General features: G+C 41.2%; 1 protein-coding gene across 5 annotated transcripts in view; it reads left to right on the forward strand.

Annotated features, from left to right (window-relative positions):
* The window catches only part of LYPD6B (LY6/PLAUR domain containing 6B), a 174,058-nt gene that overhangs the window by 82,110 nt on the left and 67,952 nt on the right, over positions 1-23,996 (forward strand). For 3 of the 5 annotated variants that reach the window (XM_042997105.1, XM_015535881.2, XM_042997108.1), the window contains exon 1: positions 23,914-23,932. The exons of the other annotated variants lie outside the window; for them this stretch is intronic. The gene's annotated coding sequence lies outside the window, so the exon portion shown is untranslated. Of the gene's footprint in view, positions 1-23,913; positions 23,933-23,996 lie in introns of those variants that run through there. 5 annotated transcript variants of the gene reach the window in all.

Consider the following 23,996-nt stretch of genomic DNA (forward strand, 5'->3'; position numbering starts at 1 on the left):
GCCACGTAGTACTCCATTGTGTATATAAACCACAATTTCTTTATCCATTCATCAGTTGATGGACATTTAGGCTCTTTCCACAATTTGGCTATTGTTGAGAGTGCTGCTATAAACATTGGGGTACAAGTGCCCCTATGCATCAGTACTCCTGTATCCCTTGGGTAAATTCCTAGCAGTGCTACTGCTGGGTCATAGGGTAGGTCTATTTTTAATTTTTTGAGGAACCGCCACACTGTTTTCCAGAGCGGCTGCACCAATTTGCATTCCCACCAACAGTGCAAGAGGGTTCCCGTTTCTCCACATCCTCTCCAGCATCTATAGTCTCCTGATTTGTTCATTTTGGCCACTCTGACTGGCGTGAGGTGATATCTGAGTGTGGTTTTGATTTGTATTTCCCTGATGAGGAGTGACATTGAGCATCTTTTCATGTGCCTGTTGGCCATCTGGATGTCTTCTTTAGAGAAGTGTCTATTCATTTTTTCTGCCCATTTCTTCACTAGATTATTTGTTTTTCGGGTGTGGAGTTTGGTGAGCTCTTTATAGATTTTGGATACTAGCCCTTTGTCCGATATGTCATTTGCAAATATCTTTTCCCATTCTGTTGGTTGCCTTTTAGTTTTGTTGGTTGTTTCCTTTGCTGTGCAGAAGCTTTTTATCTTCATGAGGTCCCAATAGTTCATTTTTGCTTTTAATTCCCTTGCGTTTGGGGATGTGTCAAGTAAGAAATTGCTACGGCTGAGGTCAGAGAGGTCTTTTCCTGCTTTCTCCTCTAGGGTTTTGATGGTTTCCTGTCTCACATTCAGGTCCTTTATCCATTTTGAGTTTATTTTTGTGAATGGTGTAAGAAAGTGGTCTAGTTTCAACCTTATGCATGTTGCTGTCCAGTTCTCCCAGCACCATTTGTTAAAGAGACTGTCTTTTTTCCATTGGATATTCTTTCCTGCTTTGTGAAAGATTAGTTGGCCATACTTTTGTGGGTCCAATTCTGGAGTCTCTATTCTATTCATTGGTTGATGTGTCTGTTTTTGTGCCAATACCATGCTGTCTTGATGATTACAGCTTTGTAGTAGAGGCTAAAGTCTGGGATTGTGATGCCTCCTGCTTTGGTCTTCTTCAAAATTACTTTGGCTATTCGGGGCCTTTTGTGGTTCCATGTGAATTTTAGGATTGCTTGTTCTAGCTTCAAGAAGAATGCTGGGGCAATTTTGATTGGGATTGCATTGAATGTGTAGATAGCTTTGGGTAGTATTGACATTTTAACAATATTTATTCTTCCAACCCATGAGCACGGAATATTTTTCCATTTCTTTATATCTTCTTCAATTTCCTTCATAAGCTTTCTGTAGTTTTCAGCATACAGATCTTGTACATCTTTGGTTAGATTTATTCCTAGGTATTTTATGCTTCTTGGTGAAATTGTGAATGGGATCAGTTTCTTTATTTGTCTTTCTGTTGCTTCATTATTAGTGTATAAGAATGCAACTGATTTCTGTACATTGATTTTGTATCCTGCGACTTTGCTGAATTCATGTATCAGTTCTAGCAGACTTTTGGTGGAGTCTATCGGATTTTCCATGTATAATATCATGTCCTCTGCAAAAAGTGAAAGCTTCATCTTTGCCAATTTTGATGCCTTTGATTTCCTTTTGTTGTCTGATTGCTGATGCTAGAACTTCCAACACTATGTTAAACAAGAGCGGTGAGAGTGGACATCTCTGTCGTATTCCTGATCTCAGGGAAAAAGCTCTGTTTTTCTCCATTGAATTTTTTTTTTAAAAAACCTCTTTTAGTGCTAAGAAGACTTTATGAATCTTCATATCAAGAATTTGTGAGGTTTTGAATGATTTAGTAGTGCATATTTAGGAAATAGGATACTAGCCAATAGGATCCCCGTGGCTCATTTCCTTCATGATTTTCTTGTTCAGGACTCTTTGCTGTGGAATCCAAGGCTGATTCTTCCTATTGCTGCCATAACCACGTAGTTTAGTGAAATCTTGTAAATGTTTGGTGACTGATTTTTGTGAAGCATTAATTTCATTGGTGGAAAATATTATAGAATGTCTCTTAATTCCTCATTGTATTGCCCCACTCCCCTGCCATGTTGTGTGGATTTTGAATACAGCACTTCTTAAGGGATACCAATATATAGTCTTCTTTGGGGCTGGGAGAAACTGCCTTATAGTTACCAGTGACAATTTTTCTACTGGGCATTGTCTTCTCTGTGATCATAGCAGATAATTTACATTAACACCCAAGAATGTTGCAAGCACTTGGGGTAAAAACAGGTAAAGCTGTGTTTGGTATTAATGCATGGGTCCAGTTTTTAGACAGGGGTTATAAAACACATAATGTAATGGAGGCATTGCATGATACCATGAACAGGTGCACATGCTGGAGTGGCCTGGTAGTCTTGACTGGGCAGTACATTTTTGTCCTTAGCTGCTCTCAAGACTCGAATAGCTTCTAATGCTTCTCAGGTTGTAGTAACAGGGTGCTTATTAACTGCTGTCTCTGCTCACTGATTCTTCTAATGGAGATCCTCAGAAGCAGAGATAACCTAAATAATAGATAATTCATAAATAACTTGGAACTGGCATTGAAACGTGTTATTCAGTTGCTCCCTTGCCAGTGGACCTTCTACTGTTTGCTTGAGGACTATGTGAAAAGGAGGCTGCATTCCATAAGTTAGAATTCCACTTGTAGGGCGGCCTCTCACCTGCTCCTCCTGTATCACCCCGCTGTCCAAATGATGAAAAGTGAAGAAGATCTGGCCACAGGAAGCTTCTTAGGGTTGGCCTCCAGGAAAATTACCCAAACTCTCAAGACCCACGCTTGGTAACCAAATCCCAAGGATGCCTTTGAAGAAGGAAGGCCTTGGCCTAATGTGGGTTGATGAGGTCAGATTGCATCGAGCAGAAAAATTCCAGGAGGAAATAGGGTTTTCTCAGCCAGATGTAGACCTCTCATGTCACATCTTCCCTGCCACCCCAAAACTCTTCTGTTGGTGAGACCCAGGAGCCCATACACATCCTTACCTACTACTAGTTAGTGCAATGACTTTACAAATCCTTGGTCTCCAAGCCTGTTTGTTGAAGTCAAACAATGTCTAGCCCCAACAAAGCCCTTCACAAGTCTGCAAGTGAATAAGTGGATTACTTTCTAGACACAGCTGAAAGCTTGGCTGCCAAAACACTGTCCTGTCCTCCACCTTCAGGCCTTTTCTTGGCTCTGACTCTTCATCTTCTCTCAGGATCTGACCCAGGAATCTCATTCTGTCAGGAAACCCGTCAACTCTGCTGGTTTCCCCCCACCTCCCTGCTCTTCCCACCTAGATCACAAACTGGGGAGGGGTAGGTCTAAGGTGAGAGGGAAAGAGGGGAGTCCTGGTGTGGTCCAGGCTGATGAGGGGCTCTGGTGCCATTTTCCCCCTTTGTGCATGGGGTTCATTCACAAAGCGGCACAGCCTCTCCGAGTACTTGAATCACTCCCGTGAATTACACTATTGTCCAGTATTTTAGCTCTGACTTCTTTTACCACCACAAGATCCACTTTAGCTTTAGTATTGTTTTATAGAGACCAGTAAAAATATCCGTATAAAATTACCTGTGTATTTACCATCTTTTCTGCTTGCCATTTCTTGTATGTCACACATTCCTTTGAGTTCATTTTCTTCCTTTAAAAAAATTTTTTTAAAGTTTGTTGATTTACTTAGAGCAAACTGGGGAAGGGCAGAGAGAGAGCAAGATCTCAAGCAGGCTCCATACTGTCAGTGCAGAGCCCGATGTGGGGCTTGAACTCATGAACCATGAGATCATGACCTGAGTCAAAATCTAGAGTTGGATGCTTAACCAACTTAGCCACCCAGGCGCCCCTCATTTTCTTTCCTAAAGTGCATCCTTGAAGGCATTTCTTCAGGGAACTTTTTTTTTGATCATCAACTCTCCGTTTTGTTTATAACAATGTATTTATTCCATTCTCCTTTAAAAAAAAAAAAAGGCTTCATTGGGTGTTATAGTAAGAAAAAATTCAACTAAGTACATCTGAAGATTTAATTGGCTTTATTAATGGATTCATGACTTGGACAGCATCCCCTCAAGCTCAGTAAGTAGAGGGGAGCCCTGAGGAGTTGTACAAAAGGGAAGGTTTTGGGGGGTGCCTGGGTTGGTTAAGCGGCTGACTTTGGCTCAGGTCATGATCTCATGGTTTGTGGGTTTGAGACCTGCATCGGGCTTTGTGCTGACAGCTCAGAGCTTGGAGCCTGCTTCAGATTCTGTGTCTCCTCCTCTCTCTGCCCCTTCCCCGCTCACGTGTGCGCACGCGCTCTCTCAAAAATAAACATTAAAATTTTTTTTGTAAAAACAGAAGGGTTTTATGGGAAGGAGAGTGGCTCAAGAAAGTTATTAGCAAAAGAAAAGATAAGATTGTTCTAGGCAAGGTCACCGTACCTTAGGAGAAGGCTAGGGGTCTTACTAGGTGATTTTCCTCCTCTTCTTTTGGGAGATGGGAGATCCATATGACAGAGTACTTCATTTGTGCTTATCAGAAGATTCCTGACTGACCTGTTAAATGCTTACATTTCTGAAGGAGATTGAAACTGCAGTTAGGTAGTAAGCCCCGGTTTGGTGACTTGGCCTAAGTGATGCCATTTTGTACCTGTGGGTTTCTTTTTAACATAGTTAGTTTTCTTCTCCTAGCACTTTGAAGATTGGATCATTTCTGACTTCAGTTGTTGCTGTTGAGAAATCTTTCAGTCTAATTGTTTATCTTTTTTGTGGCGGACTTTATAATGTCATTGTCTGTGGTATTCTGCAGTGTCACATAGACGTGGAATACTGTTTATTCTGCTTAGTGTCTAGTGTTTTCTGTGTCTTTGTATAGGTGTCTGTCACAAAACTTGGCCATTATGTCTCAAAACTGCCTGTCCTCCAATCTCACTGCTCTCCTAGGGCTTCCATAGGACTTATGTTCAATTTTTTTATTCTACCCTCCATGCCTCTTAATATCCTTTTAATACTTTCTCTTTGTTGCATTTTGATCACTTTTTTTCTGAACTCTTATTAGTTCAGTGATTCTGTCTTCAGCTATGGTCAGTATGAGTGTACAGAACAGTGTACGACCTGTTCATTGAGTTTTCAATTTCAGTGATTTTACATTGTTTCTAAAAATTCTTTTTGACTAATTTGCAAATATTTCTGGTCATTTTTTTAAAAAGTCTCTTACTGTTCACTTTTCCATATTTTATTACATGAAGTATTTAATTTGAAGTATTCTACATGTGAGACTGCTGAATATTTGGAAATTAAGGGTGTACTTCTGTTTCTGGCATTTCTCATTTATGTTGGTTTATTCTCTTGTGTTTTGAGGAATTTTTTTTTGAGGGCTTATGTTTGATTAAATTGTGTCTCTGTCTCATTGTCTGGTGTGTGTGCTCTCACTTTCTCTCATTCTTTGTATTTGTGCATATGCCCATTTGCATACTTTCTGTACTTTTTTGGTGGTCAGGAATGCAAGATAAAGTTTGTTCTATTTATCCGGGATTTTGTTATAGCAAGAGAGCCTCTCTGAGTATGGGCTAGAAGCAGAAAATTTGACTGATCTCTTTAGAGGATGCCCCAGTTCCTTGTGTCCTCAGCCATTAGTTATAGCTAACTTGTGCCTGATTATAGTCTGAGTCCTGGAACTACTTTTGGCTTATGGGGTATAATGGTGCCCTAATCACCCAACATTTCACATATTACCTTATCATCTTCTTTACTGATATCCCTGAGGTCACTGGTCAGGGGATGTTTTCAAAATACAGTACTACATAGGCAAATGACTTTTTTTTTTTTTTTCCCCCAAGGAAAAATATCGGATCCCATGATTAGGTATTGAATTTCTTTAAAATATCTATTTTCAGCTAACATATGCCATGTAACTGATTACTTAGAAGAAAAAACATAACCCATTATCCAAATGGCTCTTTCTACTTGGATATGGTATTGCCATCATTTGCTTCTTGAAACTTAGGTGTGTGTCTCATTTTTTTTCTACCTGGCTTTGCCTACCATTTGATAGATTTTTCTGGAATTGAAGTACATTTTTCTAGCTGGCTTTTCAGAGCTATGGGTATGGCATGTAGGTTGTTTTTTTTTTTTCCTGCAAGATTTTATTGAATTCAGACACAAAAACTGTATCTTCAGATAGCATTTGAAATCTCCCGATAGGCCAGTCTCAATAGAGCAGGTTATTTGGCTTCAGTTATAGATCCCAATCATGGACTTGAGGGATATTTCCTGGAAACTGATTCTTTGTCCTGGTTCTAATCACTGGTACTGCATCTCTCTTCATATTAATGATGGGCAGCTGCTAGGATTACTTGGGAGAGTCTCACAAGGATGGAAAGTGGAAATAGAACTGCATTTTTTTATTTGATGTTAATCAAGGCAATCTTCAGTGTTTTTTGCCTCATCTGGATAGAGACCTTTGAAAGAAGCATGCAAGGTACTCTGTGTTCTCAGTGAGTAATGGTAAGAGGGTCTTTGAATGTGGAACATGTCCTAAATTTTCTCTTTTCAAAAATAACATTTCAAAGCAAGTCAGAATTTCCTTTTTAAAATTTTTTTCAATGTTTGTTTATTTTTGAAAGAGAGAGAAACAGAGTGAGAACAGGGGAAGGGCAGAGAGAGAGAGAGAGAATCCAAAGCAGGCTCCAGGTTCTAGCACAGAGCCCGATGCGGGGCTTGAACTCACAAACCACAACATCATGACCTGAGCCAAGGTCAGATGCTTAGCTGAACAAGTCAGAATTTCTTAGGGCAATTACAGAGCCATTACCCAGCAATAGGCTGGGTGGTAGAAAGTTCTGTATCTGTTCACTGTTCAGGTGCTCAAGGATATACCAAGGAAGGGGCGCCTGGGTGGCTCAGTCTGTTGAGCATCTGACTTCGGCTCAGGTCATGATCTTGCAGTCTGTGAGTTCGAGCCCCGTTTTGGGCTCTGTGCTGACAGCTTGGTGCCTGGAGCCTGCTTCGGATTCTGTGTCTCCTCCTCTGTCTGCCTCTTCCCGACTTGTGCTCTCTCACTATCAAAAATAAGAAAAAAAATTAAAAAAAAAAACAGGGACATGCTAAGGAAGAACATAATATCTCTTTTATTTTCTCTTGAGAGGCTGCTCTAATCTTGCCTAGTGTTCTGATCCTTTTGATTGTACACCAGAAGAAAATCTGATGAGAATTTTGTAGGCCACCTCCCTTAACCTCACAATAAGAGGAAGGGAGAACTTGCCAGGGGAATCTCCTCTCTTTTCTGATGATAAATTGTTTTTTTTTAATTTTTTTAATTTTTATTTTTTTTAAATTTTTTTTTAACGTTTTATTTATTTTTGAGACAGAGAGAGACAGAGCATGAACGGGGGAGGGGCAGAGAGAGAGGGAGACACAGAATCGGAAGCAGGCTCCAGGCTCTGAGCCATCAGCCCAGAGCCCGACGCGGGGCTCAAACTCACGGACCGCGAGATTGTGACCTGAGCTGAAGTCGGACGCTTAACTGACTGTGCCACCCAGGCGCCCCTGATGATAAATTGTTAATTCCTGATTGATTGAAATGATATCCTGAGTGGGTGAATAGCAAAAAGCATATGCAACCTTGGGTCCATTGCATGCTTCCTAAAGCTCAGCATATGGGGAATGTACTTCAAACACAGGGAGGTCCTCTGCTGGTTATCTCCTGGGGATATGCAGGGCGTGAATGACCAAAATCTGTAATTTAGTAAGGTTCTTGAAAAAGCCATCTCCTCTAGACTTCTAAGACCCTCAAATCTAAGAGTTACTGCATGTGGGATTATTTAAAGCATTAATGGTTTTCCAAGCTTGAGAAAATATAAAATATAGCAAGAAGGGTATTTTTTAGGAGCATGGCCTGAAGGAATTATGACAGATGCCAGGCCTGGGCTGCCCTCTGTATTCGCTTCCACTCCACTACTTTTAGGGAACCAACGCTCAAATTTGCCATCTGAAAAATCTTCTCTTTGGGATGGATCCAGTTAACTCCTTTGTACAGAGGTACCAAAGTTGATAATCGTTCAGTAAGGGAATGCAACTCCAGTTTTGTGTAATAGCAAGGATATCTACTAGGGAGGGGAAGTTAACTTGGGAAGGAGGAGTGGGGAGGGCTGAGTGCTTTCTAGAGTCCCAGGCCTTTCTTGGGATGTTGGCAGGATCTGCACCTGGTGGTGATCATGAGATAGAGGACACCCCGGTGGACTTTATCCAGCTTTTCTGCTGGGCTTTGTATCTTCAGGGAACCTGTAGAATTCTTCTGTGTCCTCTGTTTCTAACTCCATGCCTGGTGCAAGGTAGGGGCTCTGTGTGTACTGACTATTGAGTGGATGTCAGCTCACGGCCTGCCAGCAGGGCTGAGGCACCTGGGAAAGAGGAAGAAGGAGGCATAGAGACAGGTACCTGACATGGAGGGCTGGCATGCTGAACACAAACCTTGTTGTGGTCTTCCTTTTGTCATGATCCCAGTCCTTCTTGGTACTGTTTTCCCTTTTGCGAGGGGAAAAAAAGGCTCTTTGTTTTTACTCCCCCAGATTTACACTTCCACTCCATCCCAGGCCCTCATCTTGGGTCCAGGAGGACCTTGTGCTCAAATATAGTAAATGCGTCTGTCTCTTCCCTGGATGCCCTCAAGAGGTCTGTTGCACCAGGACTTTGAGCAGCAACTCTTCTCCCTCCACACTTTAGGACACACCTTGCCTTTCTCTGCTTTGGACTTACCCAGGACACAGCCAGGAGCTTTGGCTATTGCTCAGCACGTAGTTTGTGCTGCTCTGTTGATCTGTCCTCCAGCCCCTGCTGCCATAATGGCAAATTTCCAGATGTATTATGATCCTATTGTTCTAGGAAGTAAAAATTTAAGTGCCTTTTGAAGGGGAGGGGAAGGGGGAAAAGTCAAGTGCTTTAATTTGGACATCAGACTGGTTTGGCTTGTGTCCTGTAGCCATTCCATAGGAGTTTATTTAGGCAGACATTTGCAAAGTGATTAATCAAGGAGGGACAAAAGTTAGTCATCCATCTTAGGCACCTGGCAAATTGTTTCACACCTGCAGGTACAGTTCAAGGTGCTTGCTGGGAAACCAAAGGCTTGTGCCTCTGAAAGAGAAGGTCGCACTGAGTTACAGCAGGGCCAGATTAAGTTATTCTCCGTGACTGGGGGGGAGGGGGGGTAGGGGAGTATCCACTGTGTTCCTCCTCCTATTCTAACCACCACTTGAAATTCGCATCCACTTCATCTACATCCCACCAGATCTTTCTACCTGGGGACACAAGGATGCTATTTGAAGTCCGGGTCATTCTTACAACTGATGCGTGGCTGGGGAAGGTTACTGAGCCTAAGGACCTCCTTGAGACTCGCCCTCTGCCCAAAGTTTCCTACTTCCTTAAAATAAACTTTTATCCCAGGTGTCTGTAACACCAGTTATAATGATACCTTTCCATGTTCACTTGTTTAGATACACCACAATTCTGCCTGCTGTTGGCAGCCCTCCTGAACTAGGCTGCTTTGGTTAATCACATGGATGTTGTGAGTATTATGTTCCCAAGTGGGTGTAGAGAACATAATTTGATTGAACTACAAATCCTCACCACACGAGCTACTCCTGCCTAGCAAAGATATATTACACAGTTGTGATCTGGAGTTACCTTAATCGCAGGGGTTCTGCTGCCTGCACATGGGTTAAATACTGTGGTTTCTGTATCTTACTCTAATCATCGACTTTTTATGAAAGAACTTGTGACACAAAGCTGTGTCTGAGAATGTTTCAACATGAAGGTGGTTGTTGATCTCAATTTGGGATCCTGAATTCATTTCATCTCCTGTGCTTTTATGTTATGGTTTTCTTAATGATGTCAACATGAATGTACGTCAAATAACTTTCAGTCCTAATCTTGTGGTTCTGTTCAATGAAGATAAGCAGCAATTTCTTATTTTCCTCTGGGTTACCAGTGGGTCTAAATAACTCCCTTAGTTGTGCTGGCAGGACCAGTGAGAAAAGAAGAGAAAGATAGAGGGGAAAAAAAGATCGAGAAAATATGAGAAAAATAAAGAGAAGGGAGAGAAGAGAGGATCATTCTGGGAAGGTCACTAATTAAGGGCTACAAGTCTTCTGCATCATAGTTTACAAGCCAAGGGTTAGCAAGGGTCTCTCTGAAGGTTCCCAAAAGAAAGTATACGTATGTGTCTTAGGTCAGTCTCTTTTGTGACTTGAAGAGTCATACAGAATATTCTCCAGCATAAGGCAAAGGACATCTACTAGTCCAGTCTGGGGATAAATAAGGTCTAAATAGAAAGGCCAGGAAGAATTGATGATGAAAATACTACTTTCAAAGAGAGATCCCAGAAAAACCCACAGAACCAGAGCATCTTAAGGTCGACAGCAATCTCAGATAACATTTGGTCTCGCTTTTTTTTTTTTTCTTTCGAGATGGGAAAACCAAGACCAAAAGAAGAGAAGTGATGTGCCCAATGCTGCCCAGTGGGGAATGAGCAAAGCTGTGTATCATGAGCATTTTCCATACAGTCATGCTGACTTTTCTAGAAATGTAATCACAGGCAAGTCAGAGCCGTGTTGCACAGTATCACATACAACTGGGCAGGCAGGAGTTTGATTCATTACATCAAAAGAATAGCTATGGCTAATGTGGAGTTCATCTTTGTGAGCAGATGATAGCATTTTAAACTCCTCTTTTTCATGGCTGAGCCAGACTCTCCCCGGGCACAGCAAACAGAAGCAACATTGTAAGCGTAGCCCAGGCTTACACTCGAAAGGTTGACATGGAAATGCACTTCCCTTCCACCCACCACCATTTGATTTCTGTTTGGGCAAGAGGAAGGGGGCTTAGAAAAGGTATCTAGGTTAATAACATGTAGAAGAGGATTCCGTGTATTCTTTCTCCAGGGAAGGGATCAGACGCAGCTTGAATTTCTCAATTCATGGTAGCTCCAGTGGGTCCTAGGCAAAGCCCCACATCTTGGCAGCCTCTTCTCTTCACAGATGGAAGTGAACTCATTGGCAGCTACACACTGAGAAGGAGAAAGGCTTCAAAACTCTTTCAGAGCTACTTAGTGAGGAGAGTTACTGCTAAAGATGAGGACAACTATTTCCATCTTACAGATGGGCAGTTTGTTAAGTGCGCTTGGCCCTGCCCCATTAAATTAGCCTTCCAATCTCAGTAGCTTGTTGAAAGAATTGCTAGGGCTCTGCTTCATTGCTCCTTGGAAGGCAGTTTAGTAGAACACTTGAGTAGCAAACATCAAGACAGAATACTGAGACTTAGAATCATGGTCTGCTCAAAGCCCCCTAGCTTCTGTGGACTGATGTTTTTATTTATTTACTCATTCTTAAAATTTTTCCTATGGTATGTGCCTTTGCAGCAACAGAACCAAGAACAATTATGGATCAGACACTTGACTGCTTATTTAGTTGTATCTCACAGTTCTGTTATTAGTAGATTCTAGACCTCCTGTAATTGAAGTGATTCATGGCCTCTCATTTCTTTAAAAACAATTTTTTTTATGTTTGTTTATTTTTGAGAGTGAGAGAGACAGAGCACAAGCAGGGGAAGGGCAGAGGGAGACACAGAATCCAAATCAGGCTCCAGACTCCGAGCTATCAGCACAGAGCCCAATGCAGGGCTCGAACTCATGAACCTCGAGATCATGACCTGAGCTGAAGTCAGATGCTCAATTGACTGAGCCACCCAGGCGCCCCATGGCCTCTCACTTCTTGCATATCTGGGTTGCTTCCTCTTAGCTACACTTAAGACTTAAAGGGTCTTACAGACTTGTATTCAGGAAGGTGAATGGTTTTAGCTGGAGAGATTCTGAAGTGCGAAGTAGCTATAGTAAACTGGAGCTGTGGGGTCAATTTAATGAAGTTCGTGCACATACAGTGTCATGGATAATCACTGGTCTTAGTCCCTTGGTCCCTATTAAAATGCTGGACAGGGAGTCAGTGGGGTTAGTATAAATTAGTCTTGTTTTAAGGTGATAACTAGATACAGTGGTTGATTTCTCCTTTGGAGGAACGCTTAGAGAACATTTTCGGGAACCATGCCGAGTGGGCAGGTTTCAAGACCATCAGAGTCAAAATACATTCAGTTGTTGCTCTGTAAGGTACAGGTAGTTCTAGATGTGTTGCTGCAGGAGTAACAGAAATTCTTGGGGCATTTGTTTCAATCAGATTTCTCTTTTTTGTAGAGAGCTGTTCTTTGCTAGAATAAGGGAGAAGAAGATGTTAGGACAATTTCTACCTTCTCTGGGCCTTGGTTGCTGTATTGGGATTCTCGGGTGGAAGCGCTGTGAGCTGAAAGAGTAAAGATAAATAAATAAAAATCATTCAATCATCAAATATTTTTTTTTTTCTTTTTCAACGTTTTTTTTTTTTTTATTTTTTTATTTTTTTATTTTTGGGACAGAGAGAGACAGAGCATGAACGGGGGAGGGGCAGAGAGAGAGGGAGACACAGAATCGGAAACAGGCTCCAGGCTCCGAGCCATCAGCCCAGAGCCTGACGCGGGGCTCGAACTCACGGACCGCGAGATCGTGACCTGGCTGAAGTCGGACGCTTAACCGACTGCGCCACCCAGGCGCCCCCATCAAATATTTATTGAATGCCCGCTTGGTGCCAGGTGTTGGAGATAAAATATCGAACAAAACATAGCCTCTGCTTTCTGGGCATATGTTGTATCCGGGGAAGAGGGAAAACAGGCATGTTTCCTGTGGTAGTAAGTGCTGTGCACAAACAAATACATAAATGGAAAGAAAGCATTTAAAGCAACAAGCAAGCAGAGAAAGGGGGCTGGGGAATGCTGAGATTGCTATTTTAAAGAAATGTGGTCAGGAGAGGTCTTTCTGATAAGGGGACACTTGGGCAGAGACAGCCGGAGGGAGGGAGGGAGGAAGCCCTGTGGATATCAGCTGGAGAATGTTCTGGGCAGAGGAAGCCCCAGGAAGTAGTCCGCATCTCCCTGCAGCTCTTCCCTAAAGGCACAACTTATTTTCCTTGCTGCTCCTGATTTATAAGCTGAATATTATCACGTTTACCATAGGTTTGTGCAGTAGTTACTATTAAGTGAGAATTATGCATATAATATACTTTATTAGAGCAGTTGTTGTTAAGCACCGAATTCATCATATTTCTATTACGTGGAATTCTGATTTTTTTAAAAAAAACCACAGGCACAAAGAGACTCCAACCCACCAAACTCTTTATTGCTTCTAAGGTATTTGTAGGCATAGGAAACTATTCCTTTGGGGATGGGAATGCTACATAAATGTAGAATTGTTTTACTGCCCCTGCGATTCAGATCACTAGAGTGTTCATCTGAAATAAAAGCAGGTTTGCTTGGGGATAGATTTGAATCAATGATATAACTTGAAATTATGCCAGCAACCCCATTCTCTCACAGTGTATGCTGTGGCAGAGGGAAATGTTGGTGCAGGGGGAGGCAAAGGAATGCACTGGTTTAGCATTAGCCAAATCTGGAAGTAAGCCAGGATCCATCTAGAAACCATGTAGTTAATCCTTGTTGTCAATCACTATCTACCAGCCCAGAGCTATTGAATCGAGATCTTTGGAGTTGGCATACCGGTGTAAACAGTAGTGAAGCAGACAAAGTTAAGCCTATGCTAAATTAATAAGAGGATACCTTCATATTTTTAAACCAAAGTCATTTTAGAATCATGGGAAATATTCATGGAATATTCAAGAATCAACTCCTCAAAGCAGATTACTCCTAGTTACATCTGACTTTTCCCAGGGTCCCTTGTAATACCCCATTGTAAGCTGTATTTTGTAAATATTGAGGGTTCCTCTAGGTTGAAAGGATATTAACCTTTTAATATTGTTACTGTTTATTTTTATTTTTGAGAGATAGTGCACCAGCAGGGGAAGGGCAGAGAGAGAGAGGGGGTGGGGAGACACAGAATGTGAAGCAGTCTCCAGGCTCTGAGCTGTCAGCACAGAGCTTTACGTGGGGCTCACACTCAGAAACTTTTGAGATTATAACCTGAGCCAGTCAGATGCTTCAACCAACTGAGCCACCCAGGTGCCCCTAAAAGGATATTGTTTAGTGTGTGTATTTAAATATGCTTATGAATGAATAAATATGTATTTTTCAATCTATTTCTATGAAAGCTTAAGACATTTTAAAAGAAAGATTCAGAAACATCAGAAGTCAAATAAGAGCTAATTTACCAAGAAGCAGAGCTGATAGTGTTTTTAACGGGTACCTCTCTTGATTTTTCCTTTCCATCTCCTATCCCCCCTCCACCACCAGGCTTCATGAGATGCCATTCCCCTGAGCTCTCAGAGCATACTAATGTATATCCCAATGATAGTAATGGCCACTTTTTTTTTTTTAACGTTTATTTACTTTTGAGAGAGAGAGCATAAGTGAGCACACATGGGGGAGCAGCAGAGCAAGCGAGAGAGAGAGAGAGAGAGAGAGAGAGAGAGAGAGAGAGAGAGAATTTGAAGTAGGCTCCAGACTCTGAGCTGTCAGCACAGAGCCTGACGTGGGGCTTGAACTCATGAACTTCAAGATTATGACCTGAGCTGTAGTCAGATGCTTAACCGACTGAGCCACCCAGGCGCCCTGGCCACTTGTTAATTCTGTATCTGTATCTGTCCAAGGCTTTCTGAAAAACTGACTATGTCCTTGAGGACAGAATTGCCAGCACTTTATGTGATACTTGACATGTAAAAGGGACTCTATATATGTTTATTGAATGGATGAGTGAATGAATGAGTTAAGGGATATATCTGGTTCTGAACTTCCTGGTAACCAAAGCAAAACAAACTGTGTGTGTGTGTGTGTGTGTGTGTGTGTGTGTGTGTGTGTGTGTGTGTGTACAATGTATATGTATCGATTGTCCAGTTCTCCTAGGCAAAGAAGATTAAACAGCATTACTTCAGAAGGTACAATTCTTTTCTTGGCGCTAAGTTCCTGAAAGTATTTATCTGATGAAACACAGTATCAAGGCGGTGAGTTTCAAGAAATGTCATTTTCCATATGCATTATGCTACTCCGGCCCTGGACTAAGTGAAGGAATTCACATAAGCTGCTTCAGTAGAGCCTTGCAGCTGGAGGCCAGCTCTGGCACCAAGAGAATCTGGGTTTTCATTAGCTTCGAACCTGATTCCGTGCCAGAATGTCACTTTCCCAGATGGCAGTGGCCCCACAAGGCGGCTTCTCTTATGCCGCTGGATGTTATTCTCATGATTGCAACTATCCAGCAGATATCCTCCTGAAAGATTTTACTGTGCCTGTAGGCTGACTGTGTGTGTGAGTAATTACTATAACTGATGCGTGTGAATTAAGCGAAAACATCCAAAGGAAGCAAATTGTGAGGTTGCTGTCGTCAGTGTAGGATTTGCAGCATGCCTGAGCAGAATGTGGGTCCTCCTGTTTCTGTAGACGAACTGCACTTGCTGATTTGTAGGCTTTCTGAGGAGAGGACTATTTCGTGGAGACAAATGTGGATAGCGGAATACAGGTGAGAGTAAGCTGCAGGATATCTGCTAATGAAATATTTTTTAACCAATTGCCTCTGCGAAGAGGGTGTAGGGCTAAGAACAATGAAGATATAGTTGCAGAGAGAAAGAGGATGGCTTGCTTTTTGTGTGGGTGAGAGAGGAGAAAGGGGATACTGGAAAAATTCTTTGATCCAGCAATAGTATTTACTGACATGTTTTTAAAGGATGTATTTTCTTTTAAGTTGGATGATCAACTAGTACAGAAGACACTGAGTGGCTAACCGTTCTGAATCCCAAGGCATTCTAAGAAGGGGTGAGAAAGAGATGTTTATTGAGTATCTACTATTTTCCAGGCATCTTGTAAAGAGTTTGAGACATTTTTCTTTTCCTCTGAACCCTTAGAGTAATTCTGTGAGTCACACAAGGGAAAACTGCATTAACAAGGGTAAGGAAATTGTTAGCGTGTACTTTATCAAAGTCAATATCACATCTGCTTCATGTGTTCTAGAGCTCAGGCTGGTGTTATTTTTAAAGTTTAAAAATACTCCAGTGGCTTCCCCTTTGCTCTGAACCCACTGGGGCTTCAGAGCTCTTGCAAGGGGCTTCATTGAAGGACACATCTAGCATTATCTGTGTATACAAAAGTACATGTCTTACAGATACAGGTATGTATGTGTCTCAAAAATATGTAGCCATTTTGGAATTTCCCACTAAAAACTTATTTACAAGCATTCCATCTAGACTGGAAACTTGACAAGAACTGGGATTGTTTTGTGCTTTGTGTTCTATAACTCAAGCACCTAGAACCAGGCTGGACATCATAGTGGCTTAATAAATGCTTGTGCACTCGAAGTGAAAGAATCATTATAGTTGTTTATGCCATGCTTTTTTTTTAAGTTTATTAATTCTGAGGGAGAGAAAAAGAGAGGGGAGAGGGGCAGAGAGAGAGCATCCCAAACAGGCTCTGTGTTGTCCCTGTGGAGCTGGACGCAGGGTTCAAACACACAAACCGAATTGTGAGATCATGACTTGAGCCAAAATCAAGAGTCAGACATTGAACCAGACAGAGCCACCCAGGAGCCCCATATGCCATGCTTTATTTAGTCAACTTCATGTTAATAACATTTACATTGTTTCCATTTTTTCTTCCAAAAGCAATACTAATACATGCTACAAATAAATCCTTTATATATACATCTTTGCCCTTTATAAACAAATATTCTATTTCATTATAATTGATTCCTGGGAGTGGGATGGCTAGGTCAAAGGAATACCTATTTTAGGTCCTGATACAACATTTTTGGGGGCAGTTTGGCACACTGTATCAATGACACTACCTCTTACAGCATGTAAGTGATCTGTTCCTCAACCTGGCTGACATCCGGCGCTCTCAGGCTTTTCCTTCTTATGTATGCATGTATGGTTTTTTTAAGTCAATAAGTTTTTACTTAAGGACTTTGACAAGTAGTTTCTCCCACTGCCAATCACCTTAGTTCCTCCAAAGTCTGAGTCCCTATCTTTAAGATAGCCCTTCTAAAAGAACTTTTGCTCAAACCACAGTTTTCATTGTCAGTCAATCCATAGTGCTTTTAGTTAGGTTTCTTTGATCTCCACGTGAATGTGGACATAACTCAAAAATTCCCCACCTGAACTTACATGAAATGTTCTCTGATCATTTTACTCCAAAGGCAGCGACCCATGTTTCAAATAACTTTTACTGTAGAGCTTTCATGTTTGAAAATATAGCACAGATCTCATTTGGATGGATGTTCAGAAAGCTGTTTTAATTCAGCTCATTCGCTTTTTGTTCTTTTGCAGTATCCTTAAATTTCAAAATTTGGAAGGCTTCATGATTCTTCTAAGTTTCTATTTGTCCTGCTTAGAAGCTTAGGATGATATAGTATGGCTTTTTCCCTCCTGGGTTGAAAGTATGTGGATGATATTATTCGATAAGTTATGTCCTCTTTTTTACTCTCTGCACCCTTGTTTGAATACAGGGACTTTGTCTCTTGTCGTTGGTCTAGAGTTCCCTGTATATCATTAACAAGTGGAATCTGCCCACCTTCTGAGAAACCATGAATGCATTTCTAAACTGGGGGAATGATCTGCCTGTGGGACCCTGTGCTCTCTTGTTCCCAGCCTAGCCAACCAGTGCGAACGAATGAGATACCATAGGGTGTTCCTGTTGGCTATTAAGGATACCTGACCTTGATACTTGTCCCAGAAGCAGAGTGGATGGGAAAATATATGGGTAACTAATAGGTCCTTCCATCTAGCAAATACTGTAAAGAGCACAGACTTGTTGCTGGACTTTTTCATGGGCTTTCAGCAGAGGATTTTAAAGAACTCACAGAAACTTGTGCTCAACATGCTTCAAAACAATGTTAGCTGTACTTTATCTTCCTGAGCGGTGTTCTCTTCCTTTATTCACACACGAAAACTGTGTGAACCAATATATTCCATTTTTGCTTTGGTTACTGGGAAGTTCTGAACCAAATGTAAATCTTAATAACTCATTCATTCATTTATTCAGTAAATATACATGGAGTCCCTGTTACATACCAAGCACTCTAACAGTGCTTGTGATTATGAGCTCGAGGACACAACGTCTGCCTTCCAGCAAGGTGGTTCGAGTTCCAACTCAGGAAGGAATATCTTGCCTCCTTGAGCCTTGCTTTGGATGCTTGCCCTAGAAGAGGAGAGCCCAGCTTTTCCCATGGAACATAACCCCTCTCTCCACTAAACTTATTAGCACTAGAAAGGAGGCAGCTCATTTTCCTCTCAGGTGTAGACAAAGGCTGCTGTTGTCCCAGGGTGAAGGGCCTTTGGTGAGTTGATTAGCACACAGCCTGGACTGCACTGATTTTCAGATGGAGACCATCAGATATAATCTACCACCTCATTAGGTTGACACTGTTCCTGCCCCCTCTTGTAATAATGTCACTGGAGCACTTAATAATCTTAGGTAAGTGCTGCAAGCATGCACTGCTGAGGTAGCCCAGGGTCAGTGGCGGCAAGATGCTCGAAAAAGCAATTGTTTTCTCATTCTCTGCTCTGTTTAAAGAATAGCTAGCAAAGAAGTGTAATAATTGGACAGGTTTATCCCTCTCTCTCTACCCCTCCCCTATTCACACTCTCTTAATAATAAATGTTAAAAAAAATAAAAAATTGGGCAGGTTTAAATGTTAGAGGAGGAGAACTTGCAATATAACTTTTTATCTCTGATTCACACTTGTACTTTTTCAAGATCAAGGGGACAGTGAAGGAGATTGGATGATTGCCATGGACTTACAGAAGAGAGCTCATTTATTTTAGAGAAGAGAAGGCAGAAAGGAGCCCTTAAGTACTTGAAGATATATAAGATAGGCAATAATTATGAACTTCTCTCTTTTTCCAGTGAAAACAGAAATCTAAGTCTTAAACTGATTCAAGGAGGAATTAGGTTAGACTGAGAGCTCGCTGACTAGAGATTAGAGAAGCCTGTGGGTGGGGGGTGGGGTGATGCAGACTCAACTATTCCTTTTATATAATATATTAAGCAGTTACTGTCTTGATGGGAGTTGGGTTTCAGGAACGGTTTTGGGGGTTGATACCAGACTGTGTGCTAACTCACCAAAGTATATAACCTGTCCTCAGAGAACCACATGGGTGTGGTGGGAATTGGGGTGGTCATTCTCTGTTTAGTGGGTTACAAGGATGTAGTGGGAAGGGCTGGGGACAGTTGACATTTGGCTCAGTGCCATAGAGCTAACACCATCTTCTATTTAGGTTGGAGCTGGGAAACAGGGTAACGGATGAACTTGTGACTCCATGCTTAAGAGGATGGTGGGGGCTGCCTTCAAAACAGACCTGTCTGGAAGCAACAGGGTAGAGAGACTTCTTTGTGTCCATGGATTCTGGCCTAGATTAGTGCCATTTCTCTGATAAGTGAAGCCTAGAGAAGGAAAATGGGAAAAACCTAATAAAGAGCAGAATTTTATATGGATTGGGGGGTGTCCTCCAGGGGACAGGAAGCTGAATCCTTGACTCTCAGAGCCTTAGCCAGATCTGACTCACCTGCTGGACCATGAAGGTCAAGGTCCTTCCACATGCTTAGATTCAAACAACTTCTTCAAACTTAGCCTTGTTTTAGAATCCTTTTGTAGCATTGGGTTTTTATTCCTCATACTGTCTGAAAAGGATTCCCCTAACTTTTATGATTGGATGACTGAGAAAATAAATGCTGATTCTGAACTTGTAACATGTTAGCCTGGCGACTTTCAACAAAATCCAGCATCATGGTACAAGTTCTTTCTCTGTTCTTGAGTCTCTTTTTTCTCCAGGGAGAAGTTTTCTTTGTTTGCCCCAGTTTTGATCATTGGCTATGCATAGAAGGAGAAAAAGCTACAGGTGGAAAAAATAAATATATGTGAGAGAAATGTGAGATTTATAGCTAGAACATAAATTTATGCTATAGGTTTACCATCTGCAAATTTATTTATGTGACATTCATTTAGTGCCTACTGTGTGTTACGAGGCACTGGTGGGTAGCAGTTAACCCTGCCTTTATGGAGCTTATCTTCTAGTGTGGGAAGCAAACAAATAAGTAGTGAAATCATCTCTGGCAGTGATAAGTAAGGAAAAAAGAAATAAAGCTGATAGGGAGATACAGAGGGTCTGGGAAGGTAGTATTGTTTTAGATCAGCTGGTCATGGGAGGCCTTTCTGAATAGGTGACATTGGAGCAGAGATCTCAGTGAATCCAAGGAGTAAGCCATGTATTGTTTAGTGGGGGTGTGAGGGGATAGGATCATTCCAGGAAACAGGATAGCACATGCAAAGGTCCTGAGGCAGGGCCAGAAAGTACTTGATATGTTTTTTTGGGAGTAGGCAGGGGAAAGAGATTAGAAAGGTAGCCAGGATTCATCAAGTTGGTTTGGAATGAAAGGAAGCAGTCTTCCATTTGTTTGTACTAGTTCTGTTTTGCAGTTTTTGACTGAGCACCTTTACATATACCAGTCAGATAATGAACCTCTTGGAAACCTTGTTGAACATGTTCACTGGTTTAATTGCACAGACATGTTAGCCTTGACGGTTCATCAAAAGAAGGAATTTAAAGGGAATGTGAAAAGGAATTTGGAATTTCTACAGTTTATTAGGATTATCACTAGAGACTTCATTTTATTTAGATGCAGTGTTTTTTTTAAAGTTAATTTATTTTGAGAGAGAGAGCGTGAGCACAAGTGAGCGCAGAGGAGAGGCAGAGAGAGAGAAAGACAGAATCCCAAGCAGGCTCCGTGCCGTTAGTGAGGGAGCTGGATGTGAGGCTAAACTGTGGTACCATGAGATCATGACCTGAGCCGAGATCAAGAGTTGGACACTTAACTGAGCCACCCAGGTGCCCCTAGGTGCTGTATTTTAAATGAATAATGTGACTAAAAGCTTTCTGCTTATTTATTTGAATAGTAATATGAACATCATAAAAATGCAGATACCATCTTTTAGTGAAATTAAATCTTCCCTGTCTCTCCGTACTTACAGAAACAACTACTGTTAGCAGACTGTGTTAGTGGGGTGTGTTTCTAGAATATGAAGACTGCAAGTAGCCCTGACAACACTGACTCCATCTTTGGCCCTCCATCCTGGTCTCACCTCAGATGCATAGGTGGTGCCACTTTAGAGAACTAGCCTGTGACCTCACCATCATGTCTCTAGCTCCATAAAAGTTGGGTGCCGAGAATAGGGGCAGAGAATAGCCACATATTACCGCCTCAATCGTCTGCTTGTCCTCCTGCCCACCCACCCGCCATATTGCCCCTGTCCGCGAGTTACCCTGAACAAAACTGTGTAAACAGTACGGAATGGCTTGCTTCGTTTTTTGGCTTTAAAGAACCTTCTCAGTCTGGAGGATACATTACATTATTGACCCTCCTCCACCTTCTAACAAACACCCTTCCCCTCTATTAAAAAAAAAAAGTTTAATGATGTGACTGTACACATTGTTTCACATCTTGCAGATATTAGCACTCTTCCATATCATAAACATTGTGTTGCCTCATTCTGTTAATATTCGGTTATCTGACAAGACCATAGTTTAATCATTCTCACATTGATGGACATTAAGGTTTTTATGTCTTTTGTGGTAACAATCAATACTGTGATGAAATCCTTGCACACTCTTCTGTTTTTGCACATTTGTAAGTATCTATAGGGAGAAAATCCTGGGAATGGATTGGCGGGCACAGGGCAAATGTGCATTTTAAATTTTGATAGATACTGCCAAATCATATCAATTTTCATTCTCACCCTGGCTGAGAGTTCATGTTTTCTTACAACCTAACCAACACCTTGTTTTGCCCTATTTTGTGTTTCTAATATAGGCAGAAAGTGCTGTTTTATTGTAGTTTAATTTGCATTTCTCTTAGAGTGAAGTTGAATTCAGAGATAAACAATATTGTAGTTTTGTTTCCTCAAGATTTTAAGTAATCTCCACACCCAGTGTGGGGCTGGAACTTACAACCCCAAGGTCCAGAGTTGCATGCTCTACTGAAGAGCCAGCCAGATGCCCCAGAGATAAACAATATCGTATTTTGGTCAAGGAATGTGGTGTGTATGACCAGGATTCTTTGAAGTCTGTTGAGACTTCTTGGAAACCTAGTACATGGATAATTTTATAAACACTCCCCCGTGCTTTAAAAAGAAAAGTGAATTCGTTTCGTTGGGAATAGGGTTTTGAGCACATTTTTAGATTAATCTTACTGGCAAAGTTCACATTGTCTCTAACCCTACTATTTGTTTTCTGCATATTTTCTCAGATTACCTCTTTCAGAAGAGAACATCTACCACTCAATACATCTTTCCATTTGTCCTTACAGTTGTCAGCTTTCGATGGATATTTTTGTAGGCTATGTAGTTTAGGAACATTGTAGTTATTTCTTCTTGGGGTATTCTAAGCATGAATTGTTTTCTTTTTGTCTTAGATATTAATATTGTTACACCAGCTTTTTCTCTCTTCAGGTGGTTTTGGTATCTTTTTTCATATTCTTACATACTTTCTATCACTTTGTTCTGATATTCTAGAAACATTCACTGAAGACTATAAATGAATCACATTTGTAAACCCATTTAGCATTTTGTATTCTAATAAATGAGTTTAATAGGGTCATAATTTCTGAATTACTGATACATTGAATATTTTTCTGCTGTATTTTGTATCTGTTATATAAAACCCTTTTTTTCCCTTTTGCTACTTAAAAAATAGTTTCTAGCTTTTGCTGGATTAATCTGATCCCCCACCCCCACCCCACCCCACCCCCACACACCTCATTAGAAGCTCATTTAGTTTTCTAGGGCACTGTAACAATGTGCCACCAACTGGGTGGCTCAAAACCCTAGAAATTTATTCTCTCACAGTTCTGGAGGTTAGAAGTCTGAAATCAAGGTTTCAGCCTTGTTCCCTCTGAAGGCTGGGGAAGGAATCCTTTCTTGGGCTATCTTTGCTTCTGGTAGTTTCCTGGAAGTTGTTGGCATTCCTTGGTTTGCAGCTGCATCGCTAGAATCCCTGCCTTCCTGGTTCCCTATGGGTCCCTGAGTGATTTCCGCTCTTAGTTTATTATTTCCTTCTCTCTGCTTGCTCTGGGTTTCTATTGCTCTTTTTCTAGAATCTTGGGAGGTGGGGGCTTAGAGTGATTTGAGACCTTTCCTAATATTTGTATTTTTAATACTATGAATTTTCCTCTCTGAACTGTTTTAACTGTTGTGCAGATTTTAATATATTGTATTTTCATTTTCATTCAGTTAAATATATTTTAATATTTCCTTTAAGTCTTTGTCTTTGACCAGCAGGTTATTTATTTACTTTTAATGTTTATTTTTCAGAGAGAGAGAGAGGGAGAGAGAGAGAGAGAGGGGGGAGAGTGAGTGAGTAGGGGAGGGGCAGAGACACAGGGAGGCACAGAATCCAAATCAGGCTCCAGGCTCTGAGCTGTCAGCACAGAGCCTGATGTGGGGCTTGAACTCATGAGCACTGAGATGAGATCATGATCCTAGCTGAAGTTAGACGTTCAGCTGACTGAGCCACCCAGGCACCGCTGACCAGTGGATTATTTAAACTATGTTATTTAGTTTTCAATTATTTGAATATTTTCCTGGTATTTTTCTGTTACTGGTTTCTGGTTTGATTTATTGTGGTTGGAGAATACGCTCTGGCTGATATAAAATCTTAAAAGTTTGTAGAAGCTTGTTTTATAGTCCATGATCTGGTCTCTCTTGGTCTGTGCTTCATGAGAATTTGAAAAGAATGGGTGTTCTGTTTTGGGTTGGAATGTTCTATAAATGTCTGTTAGATTCTGTTGGTTGATGATATTGTCCTTTTATATTCCTCTATATCCTTGCCAATATTTTGTCTAATTGCTCTATCAATTGTTGAGGGAGGGTGAGTACATTTTTAAAGTTTTTACCCCAGAATATATTTCTCCTCTTTGAGGACTAAAATAGTA

Source organism: Panthera tigris, chromosome C1 (assembly GCF_018350195.1).
Source record: "Panthera tigris isolate Pti1 chromosome C1, P.tigris_Pti1_mat1.1, whole genome shotgun sequence".
Taxonomy (NCBI): Eukaryota; Metazoa; Chordata; class Mammalia; order Carnivora; family Felidae; genus Panthera; species Panthera tigris.